The sequence below is a fragment of the Spinacia oleracea genome, chromosome 6 (assembly GCF_020520425.1).
Source record: "Spinacia oleracea cultivar Varoflay chromosome 6, BTI_SOV_V1, whole genome shotgun sequence".
NCBI classification, from domain to species: Eukaryota; Viridiplantae; Streptophyta; class Magnoliopsida; order Caryophyllales; family Amaranthaceae; genus Spinacia; species Spinacia oleracea.
The window spans coordinates 13,064,264-13,074,765 of record NC_079492.1 but is presented as its reverse complement, the minus strand read 5'-3'; the positions used below and the strand labels follow the sequence as shown (position 1 = coordinate 13,074,765).

General features: G+C 39.0%; 1 long non-coding RNA gene across 1 annotated transcript; it reads left to right on the top strand.

Moving 5' to 3' along the window:
- Window positions 1-282: 282 nt before the first annotated feature.
- On the top strand, window positions 283-8,801 carry LOC130463900 (uncharacterized). The gene is made up of 4 exons (XR_008924116.1): window positions 283-407; window positions 815-2,077; window positions 2,162-2,224; window positions 8,685-8,801. It is a non-coding gene; the product is annotated as an uncharacterized lncRNA (long non-coding RNA).
- Window positions 8,802-10,502: the final 1,701 nt, after the last annotated feature.

Below are 10,502 nucleotides of genomic sequence, written 5' to 3'. Positions count from 1 at the left end.
TAAATTTGGTGACTCATTGAGCAATGTGCAAGTTATGAATGTATATATTCTGGTGTCCTACAGTATATATGAAGTGTTGGCTACTATATTTTTACTGTATCCTAGGGTTAATCCTGAATCCTAACTAGGACAAGGCCCCTTGCTTATGTTTTCTGTCATCCGTTATGCCGGCCTATAACCATGAAAAAGGAAGAGTCAATCTGGAATTTCAACAGAAAGAGGAAGAGGTTTCTTGAAAAGTTGATTTGCAGTTATATGATATTTTTCTTACTTTCCTAATAGTTTTATTTTACATATTCATGGTCTTATGCTGATTAGGAAGGACCGCAAACATTTGTTAGCGTTGGAAGTCTTCCATTACATCCGGGAGCAGCACTTATTGCTGAAGTTCAGAAACCTACAATCAGGTCTGTATGATTTTTAAGTTTAACACTTAGTAAATACATTGTTTAAAATGGTCTGTGTTGGTGCTTGTGTTCTTGGTAGGTGCTTGAGGGTGTGTGTGTGAGAGGTGTCAGGCTGTGTGGGCATGGGTTCAATGACTCGCATATCATTGCAGGTGTACAATGGGCTTTCTTTAAGTGCATGCAGGACCAAGTTCTTACATATTCTACTTTAGTTTCGGAAATTTAGACTATAAATTTTTGTCTATTTGGTGTTCTTATTAGAACAATAGCTCCTTGTTCTAGATTTCGTGTTGCCCGAATTGTATGATATCTATTAGTTAATACGGGATGGATAATTTATTGAATAGCTCATGTTATCGATTCGATTGCATACTTTTTTATTTATTTAACCTGCCTATATATTCAAGGTTGTTTAGCGATTGTAATGGAGGATATGCAGCAGCTACAAATTTGCAAATAGAGAGAAGGCTAGAGCTGCAAACTTAATCCCTCCGTCTGCGGATCTACTCATGGATTTACATGTTGTACACCAAATTTATAGGCTGCATCAATTACAGGTTGTTTTCCGCCCCCTCTCTTGCTCTCTTACCTTTATTCTTTCAATTATTCACTTACCTTGCGGCTTTTATCAAATTTTGTTTATTATTTGTAAAATTTAGGATATACTACGTATTATTTGCAGGATTTAATTTTCCCTTTAAAGTCTTTCATTGTAGTTTAGGGTTTCAATTCTTTGATAATGATTGGTGTTTTGGATTGTAACTTTTTCTACACTTTTTCAAAATTTGAAATTGAATTATGTTGAAGTATCGGCTCTTCATTTGATAGATTTTAAGTCTCACATCATGATGTCTCTCCTCTTTTTGAATTTCGATTATGTGTAGGTTAAGGAAATTTATCTTTAGATATTTGGCTAATGTATGCAACACAACTGAATGGAACTTTACAAAACAAAACTAAACTGGACTTTATAAAACGGAGCAGAATAGTACGAAACTAAGCAGAACACTTTTGATAGAACTGGAGTTTACGAAACAGAACTGAACTTTACGAAACAGAACAGAATAGACCTTTATGAAACAGAACACAATGCTTTAAAGCGCCTCAAGCCCTTCAACTGTACCTTTTGACATGCTGAAAATGTTCATGGGCAAGTCAAAATATGATCTTTTTCTGGTCATTGCTTGTCGCATATGCAATTGCTTACTTATGTTTAAATTTGGATCTCTTTTGTTAAGCCATAATTTTAGTTTTTTGTATTCCTCTATTTATATGAAGTTAGGTCCCAATTTAGGTCGTGGTACAATTGGTTTAAACATCAAATAATTTAATTCGTTTTTCTAGTTCTGAAATTTACAGTGAACTTACTTTTTTTTTTTTTTTGATAGAGGGCGGTGAACTTACTTATTGAATTGACTTTGAATGGATATATGGCTGATATAATTTCATTGACTTCAATATTTGTGGAAATGATCTTTAAGGTAAGTGACCTTGGTTCTTTATGCTAATATAGGACAGGGATCTCGAGCATTACACTATAAGAATCTGTTCTTTTTGCTAAAGTAAGATGTTGCTTGTTGTAGCCATTAAATTGTTCCTATGTTTAGTCCAGAATGAACTTCTCTTGCTTTTCCCACAAGGATGTGAATTAATACAAGGAGACAAAGGTGGTATGTACTCATTCGTGAGCCTTTTTATAATCTATGCATTTTACTTTTCGGTGTATAAATGTAACTCAAGAGCTGGTGTTGCAGATCATCCTCCCATGGACACACAACTGAGATTGATTTGTCTCTTAATCAAGCCAGACCCATCAGGTAATAAAGTTTCAAATTTCAATCGCTCACTATAAGTCTTTAACCAAAAGAATTTGAAATAAGTCAATAACACTAATATCTTAAAATCTTCTTATAGTAGTATGCTTTTTTGAAGTAGCTAGATTGACATTAGAACTGATAGTTGGAAGATATGGATGAGATGTAGAAGTTGCAGAGTTGTTTAACGTTCTGCTGTTAAGTGAGATCAACAACTCTATAAGTTATGAAGTGTGTAAAACTGATTATCTATATTTTTTGTGTTTGTTGTTCTTCATTTCCATTATTTTGTGGGTTTCTTGAGTTGATTCGCGAATATGACAACAAAGAAATTGAAAGATGTAGCCGTAGAGTCTCCTTGAACCTTGATCACGACATTCAACTAGCTCATATGATCTAAATCATTTTGTTTTACACTAAATCCATATCTCGTAATTTCTGTCACCTCTTTCATAATTTGTGGATGTTGCAGCACTCTGTCATTGCCAATTACCGTAAGGTTAAAGTGTCCCAGTCCCAACTGGTAAACATATCCTGCATTGGAGGATCAAATTAGGCCAGGTACCAAATAGAAATTTTCTTCAATTTGTGCTATTGAATTTGTTGTTGTAGAATTGTACAAACCGGAGAACTTCAGGTTGAGCATGCTCTACTGCTCTACACTTAAGGTGAGTCATCTATATATATTATTTGTGTCATTGTATTTAATAGTCTCATACGCCTATGCTCATTGAGACAAAATCTCCGGGTGTTTATCCCTAAAACTATAGTTGAGAAAAAATGTAGTGAAAAGGTGAACAATATTGCATATTTTGGAATGGATTAATTTACATGTAACTTGTAAGATAAATAAATGATACTGTGAGGGGGTCGAAAAAGCGCGAGGCTAATGCGTGACCTTGTCCCTCGTGGGTGTGACGATTCTTTTTATTCAATCAAGTGTAATTGGATTTCCTGTGAGTTTACACCCAATTGACTAGTAATATAGGAGTCGCCATTCAGTTTTTAACGACAATGAGAAAAACTGACAAAACCCGGTTATCGTGACATAAAGGGAGTGCAATTATGTTTGACCACGACGGCCGTAGGTTCCCTTGTGATCCCTGGTGTGGGGATCTCTCAACATACACCCGCAAGGTAGAGATTGAGGGTTCGGGGGACTGTAACTACCGAGAGGAGTATTTCGCTCGTCGATAACTCCAGAGGCAGGATATCCTTACTAGCTCAGCATAAATAATTGAAGGGACATGCGTTACCTATTAAACTAATCTGAGTTGATTTTAGCAATATGCAACATATAATACTAATTCGATCACGATTATCTGACTTAAATAGCATTAAGGGACCTAGCATGATAATCCGATTTCCCAAAAATATTATATTTATTAGGCGTGATAGAACAATCAGATTAGGTTAGTTTAACAGTTCATAAAAAGGGCGAGGAAAGCAGTTAAATCATCGAAAAGGGACACGTTACGACGCACCCTTGAGAGGTGCGTCACGGTCCTCAGAAAACTAACCACTTTGACTTTGCTATTTCTCCTTTTTATTTAACGAATCTCAATTATGGGACAGGATACGTTCTGTTCGATTTATGGATCGATTGCGACAGAACGCGTGAACAGTTTCGCAGCGAGAGGCTTAGGCTAAGGGGTTTAGAGTCAATACTCAGAATATATTATGTGTTGTTGTGTGTGCTTTCACGTCGAAACTAGGGGCCTATTTATAGGGAAGAGTTCGTGGAAAGATAGAATTGCAGAGTTCTAATCCGCAAAGAATTAGGAAAAGAGACGTTCCCAGGTACTTTCAGCGCCCAGGCCTGGGCGCCGAAGATTTCGGCACCCAGAGCCAGGCGTTGAAAATAGGATCTGGGTAGTTTTGTTTAGTCAGATTCGGATTCCTAAAATCCGTAGAGTTTGAGATTAATTCGAGTCTTTTAGCGCGTATCAATTTCATGACGGAATGCGTCTGGGCCCGTTACGAACTCTAGGCTCGTTAGGATTTTGATTAATACGTAACTCTTATTTCCGAATCCTATTAGGAATAGGATTCTCGCGGTTTTCTATCTCATTTAGGATTTATGTTGGAGTGCAACACCTAATTCTGACAGGTTTCTATCTTTTATGATTTGCCACTTTTAGAAGCTACCTTTTACGGCAGTTACTATTTTTAGCAGGCTTCCATAAATAGCAGGTTTCGGGTGAAATGAAATGGGGAAACGAGATTCGTTTATTTTATAGGAGATGCGTTGTCAAGTGGAGTTTTTATGCTTTCATCATCGAACCTTTCCCTTGCGGGAACGGGGACAAAAGTAGGTGTCTACAGTTAGCCCCCACTTTGACTGAGTCTTGGAGTAAGACGATGGTGAAAGTATTAGACGGAGTGCGTCACACAAACCATGGTGTATGTGACCTGTTTTGGCGAGGGTCTCATGAGCCCCCGAGTGATAACATTTGACTTAAGGGTCATCACTTGAAGTGTCGACATATCCCTCACGTGTCATTGGGATTTGTCAACGGATAGTATAGAATACTCCCTCACTTTGTCATTGGAAGTATCTAAAGACGCATAGGAACTCCCTCACTTTTTCATTGGGAGTAGCTACAGATGTTTTCGAAATCAAAGCTATAAAGTGTAATTGGGCCTGGCCAAGCCCAATCACGAGGTAAAACGTTTTTAAAGATTCTCATTTTCAGGGCTAGCTAAACGAGAAAACCCCCTTGTTTTTATAGGACGTAAAACGAAGGAAAATCCAGCACATCGTTCTTTTTTGGAAAAACGAAAAACCAATCCTTTAATTTTTGGAAAAAGGGAAAACCAATCCTTTAATTTTTGGAAAAAGGGAAAACCAATCCTTTAATTTTCGGAAAAAGGGAAAACCGATCCTTAAATTTTCGGAAAAAGGGAAAACCGATAAAAGTTATCGCTGCAGCGACTAAGGACCTGCGCTGTTAGTGACGCAGACCCCGCCCGCTGAAGGTGGGCGAGCCTGTCCGCTGAGGGTGGACCCCCCGTCCGATAGAAGTGGACGAATCTGTTTTGATGTTTTTGAAAATAAGGACCTATGCGGTTTGTGACGTACCTGTCCGCTAAGGGTGGACACCCCGTCTGATAGAAGTGGACGAATCTATTTTGAAATTTATTTTGCTTTTTTGAAAATAAGGACCTACGCGGTTTGTGACGTAGACCCCGCCGGCTGAAGATGGCGAGCCTGTTTTATTTTGAAGATTTTATTTTCTTTTCATTTTCGAAAACGGAGGACCTGCGCGGCTAGTGACGCAGACCCCGCCCGCTGAGGGTGGGCGAGCCCATTTTGAATTTCTCATTTTGCCTATGTAGAAGGGCTTTTGTGATTACAACCTGTTGGTGGGTCGTAATATTTCCTGATTAGATGTGTCCTATAAGTGGGTCCACACTGTGTATATTTTTGTTTAACAATATATTTTTTGAGATATCCAAACATGACATGGTGCATGGCGCAGTCCGGGAATGTGATTTTGATCGCGCGCTCCTCGTTGGAGTCTATTTTTTTCGTGAGCCCCCAAGCACTGGGGCTCGTCGGTTGTTTTTCGCATCTTGTAATCATGTTTGGGGTCATGCTCGTATGTGTGAGCGACCTTTGTAGTGGTGTGCTACTCTTAACAAAGCCGTGAGGTGCGACTTTCAGTGAAGAAATCGGCAATTTTCAAGCCGAAATATGGCAGGGCCCAATAGAAGTTAGGGCCTTTTGAGCCTGGATTCATTTTCGGCGCCCAAGCCTGGGCGTTAAAGAATTCGGCGCCCAGCGCTGGGCGCTGAAAATAATTTCTGGCGAGGTTTCATAGTTGGCCTCTTGTTCATTCGTTTATTTCACTTGGAAGTTCTATGAATTTGGGAGGGGTTGTAGCCATTCTAAGGTTCGTTTTACATGATCAAACCTTAGGATTGTGCCCCTATGACGTATGTATAGCATTAGCGTCGAGAATTTGCGATAAAATCGTCACTTCGAGTATTTTTAGAGTGTTTTTCTCAAGCTCCCAATTGTAGCTACGGGATTGGCTTGGTGCTATAATGCTTTTCATACGTCTTTATGCATTCATGGTGACACGGATCATGAATAGTTTGAACCAGACTCGTTTAGTGCGAGGTACGTTCGAGTAGTGATTTTGCTACTGCTCTTGTAAATGTCGTATTGTGCGACATTGCCATGGTCAAGGTAGTCACATGTCGAAGCGTGCCTTGACCAATAGCTAGGTGCCTTTCTTTACCCATAATCATATTTAGAAATCTTTTGACTCACTTGCAATATCGAGACAAAGATATACTTAGATTAAACCAACGACTCTTTATTATGTTCGAAGAAGTCTTTAAAAATCATTTGAAAATTATTTAAAATCCGAGTCCTACTATGTACAATCCGAGGTGTCCTAAGTAAGTTTTACTTATAGAAGGGTTCGTACAGGATTACATGAGTGAATCAAAATACTGTTACGATTTTTGGAATGCTGTCTAAGGATTTGCTGGAAGCCAGGGTGCAGGCGTCAAGACATTACTTGTGCCCGTTTGGCATATGCTTTTAAGCTTTTAGGGCCATCTTTTCCAGAATTACGGGAATATAAACCGTTTTCAAATTGACTTAGATTTACTTGGTGTATGTCTGCACAAAAGGTCAAGGTATACTTAGTTCTTTCCCTAGCTCTTTCATTTCACTTTTTAGCCCCCAGTTGCTGTTATGTCTTCCCATTAATGATGCTTTCAGATTTCGATTTTAGATGCCCATGTCATATATCTGAGTAGGGTGAGCCTTGGTTAAGTGCCAAGTCCTATCGACAATGTTTGATTTTTTCAAAGGAGATTAGCAAGCATTCGAATTACCATGAACGGGTGCCCTGAGTTCGAAGGAATGATGGGGCGATGCCGTAGAACAATCTTTTTCATTGCAAGCTCACTGCCTTTACTACTTGTTGGCGGTCATGACTGTGTCTAGTGGTGAAAGAAAGTCGTTAAGTGAGTTAGTTCGCTTTAGGGTGGGTCAAGTCGAGTATTTTAGAGGTCATGGACGCTTGCGCTAGCCCCCATTCAATTGAGGCAGAGTGATCTTTTGAGTCTTTGCTAAGTGCCTAGGAGTGTGAGTGCTCTTTCTGGCAAGGGTACGTGCCCTTATTATTTTTCGATGTGTGCTCATTAATTTTGGCATCTTGATGACTTGGATTCTTTTTCGTGCTTTCAATTTTTCTTTCGACTTGGGTTGCAAGTAATTAAATTTCAATAAGGGACTTCTATTTTTATTCTTGTTTTTCTATAGGCTTTAATATTTTTGCAAATTGGTTGGACCGAATCATGGATTGCCTACGTATCCGCCTTAAATAGATTTAATTTGGAATCAGGTCCTGCGTAGTTCTTAGCCTAGAGAATGGTTTCTTGGAATGCCGAATTCGATAAGTATGTTCTGAGGTGGAAACATATTATTTGAAACGGTAGAATAAGTGAAGTTTATTATTATTTTAATCTGCTGCCTTGCCGTAGGCCAAAAATTTGTTTTATATATTTTTTGAGTACATGTATTTTTTTGGTGGTACGTATGTCTGAATACGTGTTGTACCCCCCAAGTGTTCGTTATTTTTCCGTGCACGTGGGGATAAAATGACGAGCACTTCTGGACAGAGTTTAGCAAGCAGAGAGAATCAGCGCCCAGGCTGGGGCGCTAAAGATTTCGGCGCCCAGCTATGGGCGCTGAAAAATGACTTCTAGGAGGATCTTTTTTTGTGCGCTAAATGCTTCTTTTCCTTTTTAGACTAACTTTAGAGGCGCTTTGCAAAGTTTGCTTTTGTATTATTTACATTTTTTGTACTTTTCATTTGTCTTTTTTTTTTTTTTTATATTCGTGACTCAAGACGGTTTGAAAGGCGGGTTGAATGAGATAGGATGATTTATAGGGGTATTGGTCAAGCATGAGGATCACATCTACTAGGACTCACAATTTGCAGCCTCAAGCTAGTGTCACGAGTTTACGTCAACCAAGGCCGAAGAGTAGCATGGGGACGGCTCCAGGGTATATCAACAGGATGTATCCAAACAAGTTATATGGTTATTACGCTAATGGTGGCGTAAGAACAGGTTTTGGGCTTTGGAAATAATGGGTATGACGCACGTGTCAATGGCCGTGCGTGGTTTGCGGTTGACAACAAGTTCAAGAACAAGAGTCGAGGTAATGGTTTCTTGCTGTTAAGTGAGATCAACAACTCTATAAGTTATGAAGTGTGTAAAACTGATTATCTATATTATTTGTGTTTGTTGTTCTTCATTTCCATTATTTTGTGGGTTTCTTGAGTTGATTCGCGAATATGACAACAAAGAAATTGAAAGATGTAGCCGTAGAGTCTCCTTGAACCTTGATCACGACATTCAACTAGCTCATATGATCTAAATCATTTTCTTTTACACTAAATCCATATCTCGTAATTTCTGTCACCTCTTTTTGCAGCTTTTCATAATTTGTGGATGTTGCAGCACTCTGTCATTGCCAATTACCATAAGGTTAAAGTGTCCCAGTCCCAACTGGTAAACATATCCTGCATTGGAGGATCAAATTAGGCCAGGTACCAAATAGAAATTTTCTTCAATTTGTGCTATTGAATTTGTTGTTGTAGAATTGTACAAACCGGAGAACTTCAGGTTGAGCATGCTCTACTGCTCTGCACTTAAGGTGAGTCATCTATATATATTATTTGTGTCATTATATTTAATAGTCTCCTACGCCTATGCTCATTGAGACAAAATCTCCGGGTGTTTAACCCTAAAACTATAGTTGAGAAAAAATGTAGTGAAAAGGTGAACAATATTGCATATTTTGGAATGGATTAATTTACATGTAACTTGTAAGATAAATAAATGATACTGTGAGGGGGTCGAAAAAGCGCGAGGCTAATGCGTAACCTTGTCCCTCGTGGGTGTGACGATTCTTTTTATTCAATCAAGTGTAATTGGATTTCCTGTGAGTTTACACCTAATTGACTAGTAATATAGGAGTCGTCATTCAGTTTTTAACGACAATGAGAAAAACTGACAAAACCCGGTTATCGTGACATAAAGGGAGTGCAATTATGTTTGACCACGACGGCCGTAGGTTCCCTTGTGATCCCTGGTGTGGGGATCTCTCAACATACACCCGCAAGGTAGAGATTGAGGGTTCGGGGGACTGTAACTACCGAGAGGAGTATTTCGCTCGTCGATAACTCCAGAGGCAGGATATCCTTACTAGCTCAGCATAAATAATTGAAGGGACATGCGTTAACTATTAAACTAATCTGAGTTGATTTTAGCAATATGCAACATATAATACTAATTCGATCGCGATTATCTGATTTAAATAGCATTAAGGGACCTAGCATGATAATCCGATTTCCCAAAAATATTATATTTATTAGGCGTGATAGAACAATCAGATTAGGTTAGTTTAACAGTTCATAAAAAGGGCGAGGAAAGCAGTTAAATCATCGAAAAGGGACACGTTACGACGCACCCTTGAGAGGTGCGTCACGGTCCTCAGAAAACTAACCACTTTGACTTTGCTATTTCTCCTTTTTATTTAACGAATCTCAATTATGGGACAGGATACGTTCTGTTCGATTTATGGATCAATTGCGACAGAACGCGTGAACAGTTTCGCAGCTAGAGGCTTAGGCAAAGGGGTTTAGAGTCAATACTCAGAATATATTATGTGTTGTTGTGTGTCCTTTCACGTCGAAACTAGGGGCCTATTTATAGGGAAGAGTTCGTGGAAAGATAGAATTGCATAGTTCTAATCCGCAAAGAATTAGGAAAAGAGACGTTCCCAGGTACTTTCAGCGCCCAGGCCTGGGCGCCGAAGATTTTGGCGCCCAGAGCCAGGCGTTGAAAATAGGATCTGGGCAGTTTTTTTTAGTCAGATTCGGATTCCTAAAATCCGTAGAGTTTGAGATTAATTCGAGTCTTTTAGCGCGTATCAATTTCATGACGGAATGCGTCTGGGCCCGTTACGAACTCTAGGCTCGTTAGGATTTTGATTAATACGTAACTCTTATTTCCGAATCCTATTAGGAATAGGATTCTCGCGGTTTTCAATCTCATTTAGGATTTATGTTGGAGTGCAACACCTAATTCTGACAGGTTTCTATCTTTTATGATTTGCCACTTTTAGAAGCTACCTTTTACGGCAGTTACTATTTTTAGCAGGCTTCCATAAATAGCAGGTTTCGGGTGAAATGAAATGGGGAATCGAGATTCGTTTATTTTATAGGAGATGCGTTGTCAAGTGGAGTTT